General features: G+C 40.4%; 1 protein-coding gene across 3 annotated transcripts in view; it reads left to right on the top strand.

Annotated features, from left to right (window-relative positions):
- The first annotated feature begins 8737 nt into the window (after positions 1 to 8737).
- Positions 8738 to 21112, top strand: part of BTBD9 (BTB domain containing 9) — a 412514-nt gene continuing 400139 nt past the window's right edge. Inside the window, exon 1 of one of the 3 annotated variants that reach the window (XM_079932926.1) lies at positions 8738 to 8841. The gene's annotated coding sequence lies outside the window, so the exon portion shown is untranslated. Of the gene's footprint in view, positions 8842 to 8988; positions 9215 to 21112 lie in introns of those variants that run through there. The other 2 variants (XM_079932925.1, XM_079932927.1) reach the window with 2 other exon arrangements.

Consider the following 21112-nt stretch of genomic DNA (forward strand, 5'->3'; position numbering starts at 1 on the left):
AACACTAAGACCCAGCTCCACTCAATGACCAGCAAGCTACAGTGCTGGACACCCTATGCCAAACAACTATCAAGAAGGGAACACAACCCCACCCATTAGCAGAGAGGCTGTCTAAAATAATAATAAGGTCACAGACACCCCAAAACACACCTCCGGACATGGTCCTGGCCACCAGAAAGACAAGATCCAGCCTCATACACCAGAACACAGGCACCAGTCTGCTCCACCAGGAAGGCTACACAACCCACTAAACCAACCTTAGCCACTGGGGACAGACACCAAAAACAATGGGAACTATGAACCTGCAGCCTGCAAAAAGGAGACCCCAAACACAGTAAGTTAAGCAAAATGAGAAGACATAGAAACACACAGCAGATGAAGGAGCAAGGTAAAAACCCACCAGACCAAACAAATGAAGAGGCAATAGGCAGTCCACCTGAAAAAGAAGTCAGTGTAATGATAGTAAAGATGATCCAAAATCTTGGAAGTAGAATGGAGAAAATACAAGATATGTTTAACAAGGACCTAGAAGAACTAAAGAACAAACAAACAATGATGAACAACACAATAAATGAAATTAAAAATTCTCTAGAAGGAATCAATAGCAGAATAACTGAGGCAGAAGAACAGATAAATGACCTGGAAGATAAAATAGTGGAAATAATTACCACAGACCAGAATAAAGAAAAAAGAATGAAAAGAATTGAGGACAGTCTCAGAGACCTCTGGGACAACATTAAACACACCAACATTTGAATTATAGGGGTCCCAGAAGAAGAAGAGAAAAAGAAAGGGACTGAGAAAATATTTGAAGAGATTATAGTTGAAAACTTCCCTAATATGGGAAAGGAAATAGTCAATCAAGTCCAGAAAGTGCAGAGAGTCTCATACAGGATAATTCCAAGGAGAAACATGCCAAGACACAAATTAGTCAAACTATCAAAAATGAAATACAAAGAAAAAATACTACAAGCAGCAAGGGAAAAACAACAAATAACACACAAGGGAATGCCCATAAGGTTAACAGCTGATCTTTCAACAGAAACTCTGCAAGCTAGAAGGGAGTGGCAGGACATATTTAAAGTGATCAAAGGGAAAAACCTACAGCCAAGATTACTCTATCTAGCAAGGATCTCATTCACATTCAACAGAGAAATTAAAACCTTTACAGACAAGCAAAAGCTGAGAGAATTCAGCACCACCAAACCACCTTTACAAAAAATGCTAAAGGAACTTCTCTAGGGAGGAAACACAAGAGAAGGAAAAGACCTACAATAACAAACCCAAAACAATTAAGAAAATGGTAATAGGAACATACATATCCATAATTACCTTAATGTAAATGGTTTAAATGCTCCCAACAGAAGACACAGACAGGCTGAATGGATACAAAAACAAGACCCGTATATATGCTGTCTACAAGAGACCCACCTCAGACTTAGGGACACATAGAGACTGAAAGTGAGGGAATGGAAAAAGATATTCCATGCAAATGGGAATCAAAAGAAAGCTGGAGTAGCAATTCTCATATCAGACAAAATAGACTTTAAAATAAAGACTATTACAAGACACAAAGAAGGACACTATATAATGATCAAGGGATCAATCCAAGAAGAAGATATAACAATTGTAAATATTTATGCACCCAACATAGGAGCACCTCAATACATAAGGCAAATGCTAACAGCCATAAAAGGGGAAATTGACAGTAACACAAGCATAGTAGGGCACTATAACACCCCACTTTCACCAATGGACAGATCATCCAAAATGAAAATAAATAAGGAAACACAAGCTTAAAATTATACATTAAACAAGATGGACTTAATTGATATTTATAGGACATTCCATCCAAAACCAACAGAATACACTTTCTTCTCAAGTGCTCATGGAACATTCTTCAGTCACAAATCAAGTGTTGGTAAATTTAAGAAAACTGAAATGTATCAAGTATCTTTTCTGACCACAATGCTATGAGACTAGATATCCATTACAGGAAAAAAATCTGTAAAAAATAGAAACACATGGAGGTTAAACAATACACTACTAAATAACCAAGAGATCACTGAAGAAATCAAAGGGTAAATTAAAAATACCTAGAAACAAATGACAATGAAAACCCGACAACGCAAAACCTATGGGATGCAGCAAAAGCAGTTCTAAGAGGGAAGTTTATAGCAATACAATCCTACCTCAAGAAAAAAAAAACATTTCAAATAAACAACCTAATCTTACACCTAAAGAAATTAGAGAAAGAAGAACAAAAAACCCCCAAAGTTAGCAGAAGGAAAGAAATCATAAAGATCAGATCAGAAATAAATGAAAAAGAAATGAAGGAAACAATAGCAAAGATCAATAAAACTAAAAGCTCGTTCCTTGAGAAGATAAACAAAATTGATAAACCATTAGCCAGACTCATCAATTAAAACAGAGAGAAGACCCAAATCAATAGAAATGAAAAAGGAGAAGTAACAGCTGACATTGCAGAAATACAAAGGATCATGAGACATTACTACAAGCAAGTATATGCCAATAAAATGGACAACCTGGAAGAAATGGACAAATTCTTAGAAAAGCACAACCTTCTGAGACTGAACCAGGAAGAAATAGAAAATATAAACAGACCAATCACAAGTACTGAAATTGAAACTGCGATTAAAAATCTTCCAACAAAAAAAAAGCCCAGGACCAGATGGCTTCACAGGTGAATTCTATCAAACATTTAGAGAAGAGCTAACACCTATCCTTCTCAAACTCTTCCAAAATATAGTAGAGGGAGAAACACTCCCAAACTCATTCTACGAGGCCACCATCACCCTGATACCAAAACCAGACAAAGTTGTCACAAAGAAAGAAAACTACAGGCCAATATCACTGATGAACATAGATGCAAACATCCTCAACAAAATACTAGCAAACAGAATCCAACAGCACATTAAAAGGATCATACACCATGATCAAGTGGGGTTTATCCCAGGGATGCAAGGATTCTTCAATATACACAAATCAATGAATGTTATAAAACATATTAATAAATTGAAGGAGAAAAACCATATGATTATCTCAGTAGATGCAGAAAAAGTTGGACAAAATTCAACACCCATTTATGATAAAAACCCTCCAGAAAGTAGGCATAGAGGGAACTTACCTCAACATAATAAAGGCCATATATGACAAACCCACAGCCAGCATCATTCTCAACGGTGAAAAACTGAAACCATTTCCGCTGAGATCAGGAACAAGACAAGGTTGTCACTGTCACCACTATTGTTCAGCATAGTTTTGGAAGTTTAAGCCACAGCAATCAGAGAAGAAAAAGAAATAAAAGGAATCCAAATCAGAAAAGAAGAAGTAAAGCTGTCACTGTTTGCAGATGACATGATGCTCTACATAGAGTATCCTAAAGATGCTACCAGAAAACTACTAGAGGTAATCAATGAATTTGGTAAAGTAGCAGGATACAAAATTAATGCACCAGAAATCTCTTGCATTCCTATACATTAATGATGAAAAATGAGAAAAAGAAATTAAGGAAACACTCTCACTTACCATTGCAACAAAAGGAATAAAATACCTAGGAATAAACCTACCTAAGGCGATAAAAGACCTGTATGCAGAAAGCTATAAGACACTGATGAAAGAAATTAAAGATGGCACAAACAGATGGAGAGATATACCATGCTCTTGGAACGGAAGAATCAACAGTGTGAAAATGACTATACTACCCAAAGCAATCTACAGATTCAATGCAATCCCTATCAAACTACCAATGGCAATTTTCACAGAACTGGAACAAAAAATTTCACATTTTGTATGGAAACGCAAAAGACCCCGAAGAGCCAAAGCAATCTTGAGAAAGAAAAACGGAGCTGGAGGAGTCACGCTTCCGGACTTCAGACTATACTACAAAGCTACAGTAATCAAGACAGTATGGTACTGGCACAAAAAGGGAAATATAGATCAATGGAACAGGATAGAAAGCCCAGAGATAAACCCATGCACATATGGTCACCTTATTTTTGATAAAGAAGGCAAGACTATACAATGGAGAAAAGACAACCTCTTCAAAAAAATATAGAAATCAATTTTCACTGCAAAGTAAAGGAGCTGTTACAGTGGAGGATTACTGGACTGAAAGTCAATATTATGACATAGTATGAGTGTGTTTCCAGTTTGGTAATTGCAATCATTGTTGCTTTTGTTGTGGTCATCTATTTACAATGCTTGGTGTCAGTTTAGTTATCTCTTGTAAAAATAAAATACAGTGTGTTTGTGAAAAAAAAAAAAAAGAACCTATTGTATAGCACAGGTAACTCCACTCAGTACTCTCTGTAATGACCTGTATGGGAGTAGAATCTAAAAAACAGTGGATATAACTGATTCACTTTGCTGTACAGCAGAAAGTAACACAACATTGTAAATCAACTATACTCCAATAAAAATTAATTTAAGTTAATTAACACAATAAAATGAATAAAAGGCATTAAAAAAAAGACAGCCTCTTCAGTAAGTGGTGCTGGGAAAACTGGACAGCTACATGTAAAATAATTAAATTAGAACACTCCTTAACACCATACACAAAAATAAACTCAAAATGGATTAAAGACCTAAATGTAAGACCAGACACTATAAAACCCTTAGAGGAAAACACAGGCAGAACACTCTGTGACATGAATCACAGCAAGATCCTTTTTGACCCACCTTCTAGAGAAATGGAAATAAAAAGAAAAATTAACAAATGGGACCTAATGAAACTTAAAAGCTTTTGCACAGCAAAGGAAACCATAAACAAGATGAAAAGACAACCCTCAGAATGGGAGAAAATATTTGCAAATGAAGCAATTGACAAAGGATTAATCTCCAAAATTTACAAGCAGCTCATGCAGCTCAATATCAATAAAACAACCCAATCCAAAAATGGGCAGAAGACCTAAACACACATTTCTTCAAAGAAGACATACAGACTGCCAACAAACACATGAAAGAATGCTCAACATCATTAATCATTAGAAAAATGCAAATCAAAACTACAATGAGGCATCATCTCACACTAGTCAGAATAGCCATCATCAAAAAATCTACAAACAATAAATGCTGGAGAGGGTGTGGAGAAAAGGGAACACTCTTGCACTGTTGGTGGGAATGTAAATTGATACAGCCACTATGGAGAACAGTATGGAGGTTCCTTAAAAAACTAAAAATAGAACTAACATAAGACCCAGCAATCCCACTACTGGGCATATACCCTGAGAAAACCATAGTTCAAAAAGTCATGTACCTCAATTTTCATTGCAGCTCTATTTACAATAGCCAGGATGTGGAAGCAACCTAAGTGTCCATCGACAGATGAATGGGTAAAGAAGATGTGGCACATATATACAATGGAATATTACTCAGCCATAAGAAGAAATGAAATTGAGTTATTTGTAGTGAGGTGGATGGACCTAGAGTCTGTCATACAGCGTGAAGTCAGAAAGAGAAAAACAAATACTGTATGCTAACACATATATATGGAATTTGAAAAAAAAAAGGTTCTGATAAATGTAGGGGCAGGACAGGAATAAAGACGCAGATGTGGAGAATGGACTTGAGGACATGGTGGGGGAAGGGTAAGCTGGGATGAAGTGAGAGAGTGGCATGGACATATATACACTGCCAAATGTAAAATAGACAGCTAGTGGGAAGCAGCCGCATACACAGGGAGATCAGCTCGGTGGTTTGTGTCCACCTAGAGGGGTGGGATAGGGAGGATGGGAGGGAGGTGCAAGAGGAAGGAGATATGGGGATATATGTATATGTATAGCTGATTCACTTTGTTATACCGAAAAAACTAACACACCATTGTAAAGCAATTATACTTCAATAAATATGTTAAAAAAAAATAAAGTTAAGGGGACTCTCTAGGAATTTATGTGAAATCAGTCAGTCTGATCTTCTTCTTTGTTAGATAAGAAACCAAAGCATGGAATAGTTAAGTGATTTGCCAAAGGTTACTTAGCTAGTTAATGGCCAGAACTAAGAGTAGAATCTCAAACTGCCATCAATTAGTCCAGATGGCAATCCAGTATACTGACCTGCCTTTCTGATCAGGTAATTTGGTGTTTATCTCTACTACCTCACTAAAGCTGCTATTGTTGGTCATCAATCACTTTTGTGTTGCTAAATCCAGTCAGTGCTTTTCAGCCCTTGATATACTTGCCCTATTTGTGGTCTCTAACTCTGCTGAGACCATATTGCAATTCTTTCCCACCTTGGTTTCAGAGGCATTACACTCACCTAGTTCTTTTATCTCTCTGGCCATTGTTCCTCACACCTTGTGGGCTTCCGTTCATCTGCCACTGCCTTTTAAACTGAGTGCTTCCCGGGGATCTATCTTTGGTCCTCTTTATCGTTTCTTCTATATTTTCTGATTGATCTCATCCATGACTAGGACTTAAATTACCAATTATTGATATAAGTTAATATCCTCTAAATCTAGTTTAACTCAACTTCTCTCCTCATGCGCAGACTTGTGTAATTCGACTGTTTATTGGATATTTCCCTCTGGATGTGAAGGTTCTCTTCAAGTCACAGTCACCTTGCAGTAGTCTTTGAGGGAGCCTAATAAATTACACCCTTTTTTCTAGATAAAAGAGAATGCAGCAGGGGACCAACTATCATCTTTGTTACTGAATGTATTCATTTTGATTGCTGTTGTAACAAATTACCACAAAATTAGTGGCTTAAAACAACACAGATTTATTAGCTTACAGTTCTGGAGGTCAGACATTCTAAAATCAAGGCATTGGCAGGGCTGCGTTCTCTCTTGGGGCTCTAGGGGAGAATCTGCTTCCTTGCCTTTTCCAGCTTCTAAAAGCTGCCTGCATTCCTTGGCTCCATCTTCAAAGCCAGCAGCACAGATTCTTAAAATCTTTCTCTCTGACCTCTGCTTCCATCATCATATCTCATTCTCTGACCCTCCTGCCTCCAGTCCAGCCAGATAATCCAAGACAATCTCCCCACCTCAAGATCCTTAATTTAACACACCTGCAAAGTCCCTCGTGCCCTGTAAGGTAACATTCACAGGTTTTGGAGATTAGGACATGAAAATCTTTCAGGAGCCATAATTCTGTATACTACAATTGACAAAATTAGTATTGGATATTACCTGTGGACAGAGAGCTTCCTAATGCGAAACTCTGGTATTAAATAGGCTTATAACTTTGTAGCCCTGGACCAGGCACCCTCAATCCCACACATAGGCCCTGCTCCTGGTGAATCAGAAAAGAACACAAAGATAGTTCCCTGACAGAAGCTTTCCTTTAAGAGGAAAGTGATGGGATGGGCTACAGCTGTCCCGTTTCTCCTTTTAAATTCACCAATTAGGAGGTCACTGCTCTAGGGAGGAGTGAGCTGGGGCAGGTGCAGTGAGAGGCCAATATCATACTATATATATTATGTATTTTATTAACAGATGTTACTCTGTGTGGGAGGAAACATCATGAGTGGAGAATAAGTGTTTCCCCAACAAACATATCCATTTTTGAACACACCATCATTTTCTAGAAATCCAATCATCCTCCTGGGACTGTCACCAGCACTATCTAATACGCTGGATCAGAAACTTGTGGATAACCCAGACTCATTTTCATTCACATTTTGTTAAATGTTTCCACCACCTACCCCAGCACCCGTGCTGGAAACTTGGCTTACTCATTTATCCCTCACTCAGCGCTGTCAATTCTACCACCTTAACAGCACTCACATCTATCCCTTCCTCTACACTCCCACTGCCAAAGCTTTGGTTAAGGCTCTGATCTCTTCCTGGGGTACAGCAATGGCCTCATAACTGATCTCTCTGCCTCAAGTTTTGTTCTTCCTATTTTCACTTCCATACCTTTACTCATGAAGCTTCCTTTGGCTGGAATTACGTCCTTTCCAGTCACTCTCTCCAAATCTCCACACCCCAGTGGACCTCCAGTTCGCCCAAGCCTCAAGCAGAATTGACTGTCCAACATCCAGGATCAGACTTGAACCTAGGTTTCCCTGACTCCAAAGTCCATGCTCTTAACTGCTCTTGCTCGACTGCCTTCTCTTATAATAAAGATATTTTAAAGTCTAGTGAGCTTTATACTTTAAAAAGCACCTTTGCATACATTATTTCCTTTTAGCGGTACAATTCTTCAACGTAGTAAAGATGGGTATTGTTATCCTCATTTATAAAATGAGGAAACAGAGGAATTCAAGGCCCGGTCCATCACACGCTGCTGCTGAGTTAACGAGTGTCATTCAGCAGCCTTACACATTAACCGCGCGCTCAGCCCCTTCTGGTCCTAGTCTCTGGAGAACCTTCCTGCACTTCGCAGAAGTAGCCGATGGGGTCCGCGCGAGTCTGGACTAGGCCACTGCTGCCTCCACCACAGGCGCCCGGGCGATCACGGCGGGGAGCTTCCCATTTGCAGTGACGCGATCGGTGAGGCCATACAGTGACGTAGAGTGACGTAACTTACCCGGAGCTAGGTGCCGGCACGGCAGCTACACCCTGGGGCCCCCTGCTCAGGAGGGCAGCGGATCGGGCGGGTGGGGGAAAGCCGCAAAACCCGCGGGACCCGACCTCCCGGCCCTAAATCCGCGGTTCCCGCTTGCCCGCCACTGATCGGTTGCTACGTGACGCCAGCGCGCAGAGGCGCGTGCGCGGCCACGGCGGTGTGCGTGAGAGCGGACGCGCGCCGCGGCGGCGGCGGCGGCGGCGAGGACGGCGGCGACGGCAGGGGCCGAGGGGGAGGTCGCTACGAGGCGGGTGCTGAGCGGGCGGAAGAGGCGTCTGTGCGGGCGGTGAGGTCGCAGAGGAACATCGTGGGGGTGAGTAGCCGCGGCCTCGCCAGGGAGGTGGGGCCTGGCCGCACCTGCTGCGCGGGCCCGGGGCGCGGGGACGCGCGCCCCTTCACGCTCCTCATCTGCTTTTTCCCGGGGCGGGGAAGGAGCGGGGACGGGGGCTGACGAGGGTCAGTTCCTGGGCTAGGTCGCTATGGGAAGCGGCAGCAGCTGGCCGGCGAAGACTCTAGTCCTGGAATGTGTTGTAGGCAGGAGGTGTTTGGGGACCTCGGGGTGGCTCTGCCAGGCTCCCGGGCCGAGGAGTCGGAATCCCGAGAAGCCCGGTTCCTAGAGCAGCCTCGCATCCTGCCTGACACGAGCTGGCGCGAGACCGAGACGAGGCGGAACCAGGGACGCCGAGGTTGGGGTCCGGAAAGTTTGGCACTGCTGGGGCCCTCAACTCCCCTGCCTTGGCTGGGCTCTGAGGCGGGGCTGGTTGTTATGGAGGGAGTTGTGAATCAGTGCCTGCGTGCGGCGTCAGACACACCCACGACCTGGAGAAGGCGATCTGTCAGTGTACAGAGGGGGCGGCCCACCTGTTGCCTAGTGTTTCCAACTTCGTGTGTGTGCGCACGTGCTTAATGCACGCCCCAAACTTTGTCGGCCCTAAGCATTTTATCACATTGTTGCTACAGGTTTTGCGGCCAAGGGGCGGCTAGCCATCCTCAGTTCTTCCTCGTAGACTCACATCAGCTGTTTTGTTTCCCTAAGCCATGTTGTGCTTCTGTCGTTATTAGGGCCGAGGAAGTGTGGAGGCACCGGTTTTTCTTTTTCTTAAAAGTAGCGCGGGCTTGTTATTTACTAAGCAGAAAATACAGATTTTGTTCAGCGTGTGAGCTGGAAAAATGTCGATGGTCAGACAAGCCTGATTGGGTGCAGCTGATCATCAGCCCAGTGCTTTCTTCTCAGTGCGCTGGGCTCTCTAGTGGGTAGATGTGTGGCTGCAGTAGTGACCGTGCTCGGGAGAAAGGAGTATTAGAGGTAGGAAGGAAGTCAATCTTTTCTGACCGTTGATGAAGGCAGTGCGGTAGAAAGACAGGCTATACCGAAATTTAATCATGATTTGTGCAAGAAAATTGAAGAAAATAACTTGTAACTTCTCATTCGGATCTAAAATTCTGTGATTCAGTTTCATAACTGAGGATCTGTAAAGTATGTTGTTTGAGGTTCTTACGTCTTGGAACCAGTGATAACCTTGCTCTGTAGCACTTAGGGTACTCGGAATTCAGTATCTTTTGCGTTCTGGACTATAATAGCTTTTAGGACAGGAATCACGTTTGTTTTCTTCAGGGCCATATCTCCAGTACCTACAAAAGTGCCTGCCACAGAGTAGGCACGGAATAGATATTTATTATATGTGACACCGTGGATAAGTCATAACACGCAGTTAGCTCAGTCCTTCAAGTAGTTAATACATGTGCCCCCTCTTCCTAGTATTATGCTGCATATGAGAGGAGGACTGTGGGATTACAAATGACATAAAAGACCTGCCCTTTTAAGGGCAAACAGTCTAGCTAGGAAGATAAAGCATATTATATAAAATAATTATGAAACCAAATAGTATGTAAACAGGTGCTATGTGAAGTCCTATACTTTAAGTGCAGTAGAAATTTAGAAAAGATAAGACTTGTGGGCTGAATTAGTGAACTCTTCAGAAGAGGTAAGATTTCGTCTCATCTTTGAAAGAAGTGTAAAATTTCTGTTAGAGAAGAGATAAGTCATATGTTGAGAAAATAGTGTGAATTTGGTCATTGGGGGATATATTGCGGCAACTTACATGTACCATGAGAGGGGAAAATTGGAGAGATAAGGTTTAGTAGGTTGGGGAGGGAATGTGTTAAGACTAAGGCAGGCTCATCAGCATCCCACTGATAGCAAGATGGAGCCTACTTTCCTGGAGGGATGGGAGTTGTGTTACTCAGAGTAGAGTCTTAAACAATCATAAGTGTTATCCTTACTTAAAATGAAAGGATATTATCGTTGAACCAAAATCAGGTTGTTGTATACCTCTGATTTCAGTACTAATTTGAATTAATGCCTCACTAATGTGCATGTATCTTATGTATTTAGTCAGCAGCGCATGTCCTCATTTCTAAAATCTACCTATGTGCTTGGGCCGTTCCATTGGAAATTTACTGAAATGATGTACCCAAAGCAATTATCGAGCTACTCTCAGTGACACAGTTTTGCTTGGGATTATCTCTTATAGTGGTCTGAGGTTTGTAATTACTGCTGATCCTGTAAAAAATAAAAATAATGTTAGCTGGGAAAGGAGTCTATTTGAAAAAGGATACTCAAAAATGTTGACAAAAAGATTTGAGAAAATTAAAGATGCTGCTCTTAAATATTGAACCGTTAGTCTTTATCTTTTGTTGTTATGTGAGCTTTCTTTTGAGTGTTGCATAAACCTGAACTTGAATTGCTAACCTGTGTAATGTTGCAACAGCAAATGTTAGTTAACAACTCAGCAAATATTTATTGGGTTCTGGCTATGGCTAGGCACTGTGTTGGGTGCCAGCAAGACAAAGAATAAAACACAGTGTAGCTGAGATACCAGGTGTTCATCAGGGGGGACAAACACTAACCGTGATGTGCTGTGATAAGAGTTCACCACTTTTGGAATGAATAAAATGCTGAAGGAATAGATCACTTTGGCTGGGGAAATAAATTGATAGAGTCAGGGAAAACTTTAAAGAGAAGACGTGGAACTTAGCCCTGAAGGTTAAGTAGCATTTTGCTACATGGAAAAAGGAAAACAATCATTCCCGCCAGAGGGGAGAGTATAAGCAAAATTGCTGAAGATTAAAATTGAATGGGAAAACCTTGAGTTTTTTGTAGGCTTCTTGTATGGCAGAAGTGATGAGACAGGAAAGGTATGGTTGGAGCCAAATTACAAGGAGGTCTTCCATTCTAAAAAACCTAGTCTCCCTCCTTCCAACACCACCCCCGTGTTGGTGATAGAGAACCTTGAAAGGTAGAATAATCAGATCAGAAAGTTAACAGGCAGTTCATATGCAGAACTGCATTAGAGCCGAGAGGGCGGGAGACCAGTTAGGATGTAGGTGAGAGATGCTGGGACCCTGAAGAGGGACAGTGGGAATGGATGGCTTGTAAAGATATTTTAGATGTTAAAAGTCTCTAAATGTTATGAACAGCTAGAGGTGAGAGAGAGTGAGAAGTCAAAGGTGACATGTCCAGCTCGAATAACTGGGGATTATGAGGACATTAAATTAGAAAACACAGGAGGAGGAATAGATTTACAGTGGAGGGAAGAAATGATGGCATGTTAATTTTAAGGCCCATGTGTGGAGTTTAGAGAGGCCCATTAGGTAACTAGAAATTCTACTCCAGAGTTTATGAGACAGTTTAGGAATAATTGTAATATAACTGACAGCCTCCAAGGCTATGGAAGTAGTACCATTCTAGGGCTTAGTATAGTAATTAATGCTGTGGACTTTGGAGTCAGGAAAACCTGAAGTCAAATCTCTGTTATGCCACTATTGATTGGGATGGGTAACCTCGGGCAAGTAATTTAGCATCTCTGAACCTAAGTTTCTTCTGAAAAGTGGGGTTAATAATATTTTAAAGAATTGTTGTGGAGATTAAGATAGTATGTGCACAGCAGTTAGCACAATGCCTAGCTGATATATGCTTAATAAATAACAACTGTTGCTATTAGTAGTTACAGTCGCAGAGGTAGTAGAAGAAAAGATATTCCTATGCAGAAAAGTTGAGAGCGAGAACTGGAAAGGGCAAGGAGTGGAATTTTTGGAAATCAACACTTAAATCAAACTTAGATGGTTTCTCAAGCTTGAGCATGCATCAGAAATACCCGGAGGCTTTGGTAAAACACAGATTTCTGAGTCCCACCCCCGAAGTTTCTGATTCCGTAGGTCTGGGTGTGGCTCCTGAATTTGCATTTTGAACAAGTTCTCAGGTGATGCTGATGTTGTTATTCCCAGGACCACGCTTTGAGAACCACTGATTTACAGGGTTAGTGAAAGAGGAACCAGCATAGAGGCTAACAACGAGATTGAGTTTGTTGGAGAACCCAGAGAGACTTCAGAGAAGGATAAGGAAATAACAGCCTGCAGACTCTCTAGATCCACCAGTCTGCTTTCCAGTTCGATGAACCTCATCTCCTTCTTATTTCTGTTTTCTCCAGAATTTGGTGTAATGCTTGGCACATAGCATTGTTTGAATGAGCCTTTGAAGCTGTTTAATACTGTTCTTGTGCATGATTGCACATACTCAAACACAGATTTCATTCATCCTCTTATATCTCTGTTGGGTCTCAGACAAGGTACTTTTTCTAATTTTACAGACACACACACACACACACAAACACAATAACTACAGAAAATTTCTTTCAAATACCTGATGCATAGCTAGATGCTTTTGACTTTGTATTAGATTCGCCCCCTCCCCGCCCACTTTTTTTAAATGTCAGAAAGTCCAATTTGCAAAATAATTGTCAGTAACAAGTGTCAAGATTACAGTCTGTATCTTGTATTAGGCACTTTGCAGGTTTATAGGGTAAGCAAATAATATACTCACTGTACCTGGGATGTTTACAATAGGATGGGCAAAACTTAAAGGAAAGAAACAGGGTGAGATATAATCACAGAAATGTGGAAGGAGAGGAACCAGAATATAAGGACTTATTTCTTGTACGCCGATATACTTTGGATCTTACATGTCTCATATACTCATATAGCACAAAAGTTAGTCCTAATCTATGATTGGAAGTTATAAGAGAGTTCTGCTGTGTAAGGAAATCAAACAGTTGTGCAAGGATATAAACACATTGAAAAGAGATTTCAGGAGTTAAATTGTAGCTAGATCAGTTAGCTACTCACCACGCTTCCTGGGTTCTTGTTCTCTTTCATTTATTCTTTCTGCTAACATTCATTAAGTATTTACTGTGTGCCAGAAACTGTGCAGAGTGCTGCACATAGAGGGATGCTCATTGCTCTGGGTATCCAACACTGGCTTTAGTTAGGGGGTATGATACTGTGTGAATGAGTGTGCACACACTTTGTCAGGGGACGATCTGATGCCTAAATTTTATAATCTTGAGAATATATTGATATGAGTAGACATCAAGGACTTGAAGTTAAATTCATTCAGCCGTATGTATGTATGCAAGGGGCCATGAGAAAATATAGAGATATATGGAAATTTTTTAAAGCAATCAAAGGATATATAATTTGGTAGAGAAGAAAACATATTTACAATACTACATAGAATATGGTAAGTGCTATATAAGTATTGATCACAGACTAGGTTCTCCAGTACTTGTTGAGCACCTGAGTGTTCAGTTTTGATTTCAACTCATAAGCTATTATAATGTTCCAGAAATTATAACATGTCATAAATCCACATTAATCTCCTGGGCTGCCTTTTGGATCTTTATATGATGCAAAAAATATTCTGGCATTTTGTGTCCTTGTTTTCTTGGTTTGGGAAATATAGTATATAAGTAATAAGATCATTAACTGTTAGCTACTGTTTATCAAGTGGCTGTAGTATGCTAGGCCTTTTCGCTAAGTCATTTAATTCTTATAATAACAACCTTGTAAGCTGGATATTATCCTCATTTTACTAATAAGGCAACCAAGTTTCAAAATGGGGAGAACAGTTTGCCTGTGTTCGTGGCCAGTGAGGTGGGACAGGGCTTCAGCCCCACGCTTGGTCTCCAGAGCCAGTGCTCTTCACGCATGTCAGCATGGGGCCCTAGCATGCAAACCTCCAGGTGAAGAAATCCAATCTTGTTTCTGCTGATTCGGGCAAAGTTGTTTGAGAAGTTAGAATTTTAATAACTGCCTGAATGATTGGAAACAGTTTGATAATATTGTTAGGAATGGAGGGGGAAAGGAGGTAGACAATTAAAGGTCCTGAAGCTGATTTTCCAGTGAAGACATGCTATATTTGACCCAAAACTTTTTAGTCAACTGACCGGTTATTCTACATAAACATTCAGATTTTCCGTTCTCTACGTATAGGTGCAGTCTTCTGGAGGAAGAATTGTACTTTTCCATGCTAATGACATTTAAAGTAAATTCACAACTACTTTTTTGACACTTAGGGAAAAATATCTTGCTGCTCACCTCAAACAATGTATACTTGAGATTTCTCAGCTAATCTTCTTTCTCTCCGCACCACTTATTCCTTTCACCCACCCAAGTGTTTATTTTTAAATCTATTTACAAGCTAAATACTTGTCTATATATCCTACTTCTGGTTTAATGTTCTTATTCTGATTAGATTTATCCCTTTTGGGTCCTATTTTGTACATTCCTGGAAATATCGATTATAATTATCTTTGTAAAGCATAGGTGATTTCCACTAATTTCATAATAAATTTTTAAATAAAATTATAGTGATACAAATGGATAAATATTAAACCCTGTATTTGTTATCTATTGCTGTTTAACAAATTACCTCTAAATTTTGCTGCTTAAAACAACAGACAGTTCTTATCCAACAGTATCTTTGGGTCAGAAATTCAGTTGAAGCTTAGCTGGGTGGACTCTGACTCGGTTGCAGTCGAGCTGTGACCAGCCTTGCAGCAGTCATCTGAAGGCTTGACTGGGGCTGGAGGATCTGTCTCCAAGATGGCTGCAGCCTTAGGTCTTTCTAGGGCTGCTTGAGTATCCTCACAACATGTCAGCTGGCTTTACCCAGAGCAAGTGATAAAAAGAGAAGAGCAAGGAGGGAACCACAGGCCTTGTATATCCTATCTTGATGACACACACTGCCACTTCTGTTATATTCTGTTTGTTAAAAATGAGTCACTAAGTCCAGCCCACACTCAAGGGAAGGCAGTTAGGCTCCACCTTTTGGGGAGGGATGTCAAAGGATTTGTAGACATATTTTAAAACACCCATAAGTACTTTGTCATATGAAGCCATTTCCTCAGCTGAAATTGATTGTCTCTGTTGTAGCACATGCTGTAACCTTTCTGACTTGTGTATTCACAGTATTTTCTGGAATGCTTTGGAGAAAAGGTAGTGGTTTTTTTAAAAATCTAAAGCAAGTTTTTACTTTTTAATTTTTTTTCTGGCCATGGCATGCGGCTTGTGGGATCTTAGTTCCCCAACCAGGGATTGAACCCAGGCCATTGGCAGTGAAAGCACAGAGTCCTAACCACTGGACCGCCAGGGAATTTCCGCAAGTTTTTATAAATTAAGATTTCTTGGGGACTTCCCTGGTGGTCCAGTGGTAAAGAATTCGCCTTCCAATGTGGGGGACATGTGTTCCATCCCTGGTCGGGGAACTAAGATTCCATATGCCGAGGGGCAACTAAGCCCGTGCGCCACAACTACTGAGCCTGCGTGCCTCAACGAGAGATCCCACGTGCCGCAAAACTACAGAACCTGCACGCCACAACTGGAGAGAAGCTCACATACTGCAATGAAAGATCCTGCATGGGGGCTTCCCTGGTGGCACAGTGCTTGAGAGTCCGCCTGCTCATGCAGGGGACACGGGTTCGTGCCCCAGTCCGGGAAGATCCCACATGCTGCGGAGTGGCTGAGCCTGCGCGTCTGGAGCCTGTGCTCTGCAACGGGAGAGGCCACAACAGAAAAAAGATCCTGCATGCCTCAGTGAAGATCTTGCGTGCCCCAACTAAGACCCGATGTAGCCAAAAAAATAAAGAAAATAAATTAATTAAATAAATATTAAAAAAAAGGGTTTGTTGGTGACTTTTTTAAAGTTTTGCATCTGTCTCATTAGCTTTATTTTCAATACATCTGGAATCTTTTCATTTTTATCCTATTTTATGCATTTATTTTTATATAATTTCATTTATACTTATTTAGTAGTTTTCATAATTAATCTTAAATAGAACCAAACATTTCTAGATAAATTAATTTACCTTCCAAACTTTCAGAAGAGTACTTCCCTAACCAGTGTCTGAAGGCACACATTGTAGTTTCCATAGAACACAGACTTTGGGTTACATGATGAGCAATAAATGAGTCTATTAACTTATATTAAAGTCCTTTGGGTACTTTAGAAACTTCGTGAATAGGTCCTAAAGTAGGTCCATTAAATTCCAAATCTCATTCTTTAGAAGGTGTATGTATATAGAATATAATGGATTTAGTCAGGAAACCTTTTCAAAACGTGCCACAGTTTGGTTTATATTTTGGGACTATTTCTTTCTTTCTTTCTTTTTTTTTTTTAAGTGTCAATCTTTACTTATACAAAACAGTAGCAATGTAGAATTTGGGAATTATCTTCCGCTGCCACACACGCAAGTTGTGAACATTCCAAGCCAATGTATACAGTTTGGAGGGGAAGGCTAAACAATAGCATCAACCATGCTACTGAACATAGGAATTTTTTATCTAAAAAGACTAAAAATTAGATAGCAATGTCTTCTTAATATTGCTCTCATCATTGAAGACGGAAGAAACATAAAAAGTGACTGTTTTTAAGATTAAAAGGGACTTTATTTCTTTAGATGGTAACCAAATCTTGACTTCATCACCCCTGCCCTCTACAAGTATCAATTACCTGCTTGCTTTTTCTTCTAATTTTAACCTAATTTTAGATAGACAGAAAATGATTCTCATATAACCTTCACCACCTTCCCCCAAATGTTAACATTCCTGTATATCTTTTCAGAAATATTTGATGTATATGGCATATTTTTATATTTATTCTTAAACATAAATGTCACCTACCATATTACTGTACTGCATCTTGCTTATTTTTCATTATATCCTGGAGGCTATTCCATGTCAGTACATGAAAAGGCTGCCTCATTCTCTATAGCCAGCTGCATAATATTCCATTGTATGGATGTTGTCAGGAAAAATTGTGAGAGACTATGAAATGGACATAAAAGATTACCGACTGTCCTATCTAGTGCACTCTTCCGGGTTATCTGAACCTGTCATTGTCTTTGAGCTATTTCAGAACTCTGTAAATTGTAGGAAACTGAGAGTAATGCAGATGATTCTTGTCCATAGAAATGCAAGTGGATTTTGTTGAGTGGAATGCAACTGAACGTTGTCCTGGGGATATCGAGCAGTTTTGCAGCATTTATTTGTAAAGCAATTTCAGCATTCCAGACAGCCTATATATATGTATGTGTGTTCTTTGACTTCTCCTTGGGACTGATTTTATTTTCTTCCTGGCTTCTTCATTAATTAATGAGTTAAATAAAATCTTTGACATGTTTTATATTTGCATGATTTTACTTTTTTAAAAAAATGTCCTTTTAACAGATGTACTATAACAAGTCCTTTTTTGATGGACATTTTATTTGCTCATGCTTGTTTTCAATAGTTTTAATCTCTAGAAAAGTTTGTGCTAGCCTGAAGCAGTACTTTGTGATTACTTGCCAATGAGATTAGTGGATGAGACAGTTTTGATAATTTTTCCATCAAACATTATGACCTGGTCCTTGTCCTCAAGGAGTTTATGGCCTAGTGGAGAAGGAGTAGAAATGATATCAGATGAAGAGTAGCAGGGTATTGGGTAATTTCCTAAAGGAGAGCTAAGTTTAAGTTCCCCTAAGGGAACTTGCATTGGCTTGCTTTCCTCACCGCATGTGATTTTCTCATAGGGCCCTCATCTGTGCTAGCTGGAGCAGAACTAGACAGCCCTCTCCTTGGAAAGCTGGGTGCCAGTGTTCCTGTTTTTAATGCTGGCTGTGGAACTAGTTAAGTTGGGGAGTCAAATGGAAACCCATGGCTCCAGTTACCAGCAGAATGGGTTATTTGTTCTTACAGACAGTGGCATTAGCAAGAGACTATAGTGGAGTCATATAGTTGGGGGTCAGAGTGGGGTTAGTGGTTATATTCTAAAGTCAAAACAATGCAAAAATCAAGTAATGTCATGGGCTTCCCTGGTGGTGCAGTGGTTGAGAGTCCGCCTGCCGATGCAGGAGGCACGGGTTCATGCCCCGGTCCGGGAAGATCCCACATGCTGCGGAGCGGCTGGGCCCGTGAGCCATGGCCGCTGAGCCTGCGCGTCCGGAGCCTGTGCTCCGCAACGGGAGAGGCCACAACAGTGAGAGGCCCGCATACTGCAAAAAAAAAAAAAAAATCAAGTAATGTCAAAATATTCTTTAGGAGATCCTTTACTGCCTACAAAGTGCCATGTCATGGTTTTCTTAATACATGCACACCCCAACATAAGCTAATTTGAATTAGGAGAATTTAATTTTACTAGAAGTTTTATTTGACACCCCTAATTTGGCTTAACACCTCACTTCATGAGTGCCACCATTACTAAGCATTTCCTGACCTGCCTCAGTAACCTCTACTATGAAGCTATGTCTGCAGTTATGTAATCGGTGGTTTGGTAAAGTTCTTTCAGATACTTTTTTTGCTTTTGTGTAGTAGTAATAATCTTGTGTGCATTTGCATTGTTTTCATTGATTTCTTTGCTCTCTCTCTGTTCTGTCATACCTCCATTAAAGGTTTAATCATCTAAACCTTAACAAATTTACACTTTGTTAACTACTGAAGTAAGTATGTACTATTTATTTCAGTGGTTATTAGCCTTCTAAGGCTAATAATAAGGTTATTAGCCTTCTAAGGCTAATGACATGTGGAAATCACCTGTTGAGAGTTTTTAAAGGAAGGGTTAATGGTTAATTCTCCTAAGGCAGGATAACTATTCTACCACCTCTCTACCTCTCTGTTATCAGTGCTTCTCTAGAGCCTTCAATTAATTCTTTGCTGCCTCCATTTATCTGTCAGTGGTTGAGCAGTGTATGAAATCACTCGTACCTTCTGTTTCAGGCTTGATTATAGCAAGGAGCATATAGTCATATGAGTGGAGTGACGGTGAGCTCTCACTATTTCTAACTCCTTGTATATACATAGTTGAATTCATAAGTTAAATTTGAATATGTTGTGACTCCTTTGTGGTAAGAATTGACCTAATTCAGGTGAAGTTGGGGAGGAGATTCCCAGGGAGCTTCCTTTCATCTATCTATCTATCTAATACTTCTGAGGAGACACCTTAATAAGCACTGATGTTCAAAGAAGGCTTCCTGGTGAGGGTGACACCTCATTAGGCCTAAAGAAAGAGACCTTACTTATGCAAGGAAAATGTATTTTGGGCAGAGAGATGGCTAAGTGTGTCACAGTAAGTGGTTACGAAGTTTGATGTTGCTGAAGCACAAAGTGAGAGGCAGGGCGTCCTTAGGGAGGAGGCTAGAGTGTAAGCACGGGTCAATTCAAGAAGGGCTGTGTGTGCTCCACGGACTTGTATACCAGCCCAATGACCATAATACAATCAGTGTGATTTTATTAATAATGTGATCACTAATAACTACCATTTGTTGAGCACTTACTATATGCCAGGAACTGTATTAAGTGCTTTATAGTTATTATCTCATTTAATCCTCTGGGATATTCACAAGTAAAAATATGGAGGTGCAGAGAAGTTAAGTAACTTGTTCAAGGCCATGTCTATGAGTGCAGAGAGTGGATTCCAAATTGCAGAGATCTGACTCCAGAGCCTTTTAATTGGGAGTATTATTTTAAAAGTGTTAAGCAGGGGAGTAGTGTGATTATATATTTATTAGATTGATTATTCTGTAAGCTGAGTGGAGATGGAATTGAGGGGGACAGAAGCTGTTGAAGTATTTCAGGTGAGAGATGATTGAAACCTGAACAAGAATAGGAGTTACTAGATAGGCATAGGAGGGATGAATTAGAGGAATATTTAGGAGGTAAAATTAGGAGATCTAACCAATTGATTAGATATGGTGGGATCAGGGAGAGGAAGGAGTCAAGGAAGTCTTACAGGTTTTTAGCATGGATTGCTGTGTGATGATACCACATATTAAGATAAAGGACAGTGGAGGAGGAGATGCATTAAGAGATTAGTTCGGTGTTGAGTATGTTGATTTGAGTTGCCAGTAGGGACATGCAGTAGAATCATATTGCAGGCATATGAATCTCTTCAAATGAATCTGAGATTCACAGGAGTGGCCTGGGCTAGAGATAGAGATTTGGAAGTTAGTAGGAGGTAGCTGAAACTGGGAGGATAGATAAATAAACTCACCAGGAAGTCACAGCCCTGGGAAACACAACTCTTAAAGAGACATTAGTGAAAGAATAGACACATGGTGGTAAAAGGAGAACCAGGAGAGTACACTGTCGCAGAGACTAAGGGAGTAGAGTTTCAAGAAGGGTGTGTCCATATTTCAGAGAGATCCAGGAAGGTAAGGATGGAAAAGCGAATCTTGGATATTCCAATCAAGAGGTTATTGATGACCTGGGTAAGA

This window comes from Stenella coeruleoalba (genome assembly GCF_951394435.1).
Source record: "Stenella coeruleoalba genome assembly, chromosome: 10".
Lineage (NCBI taxonomy): Eukaryota > Metazoa > Chordata > Mammalia > Artiodactyla > Delphinidae > Stenella > Stenella coeruleoalba.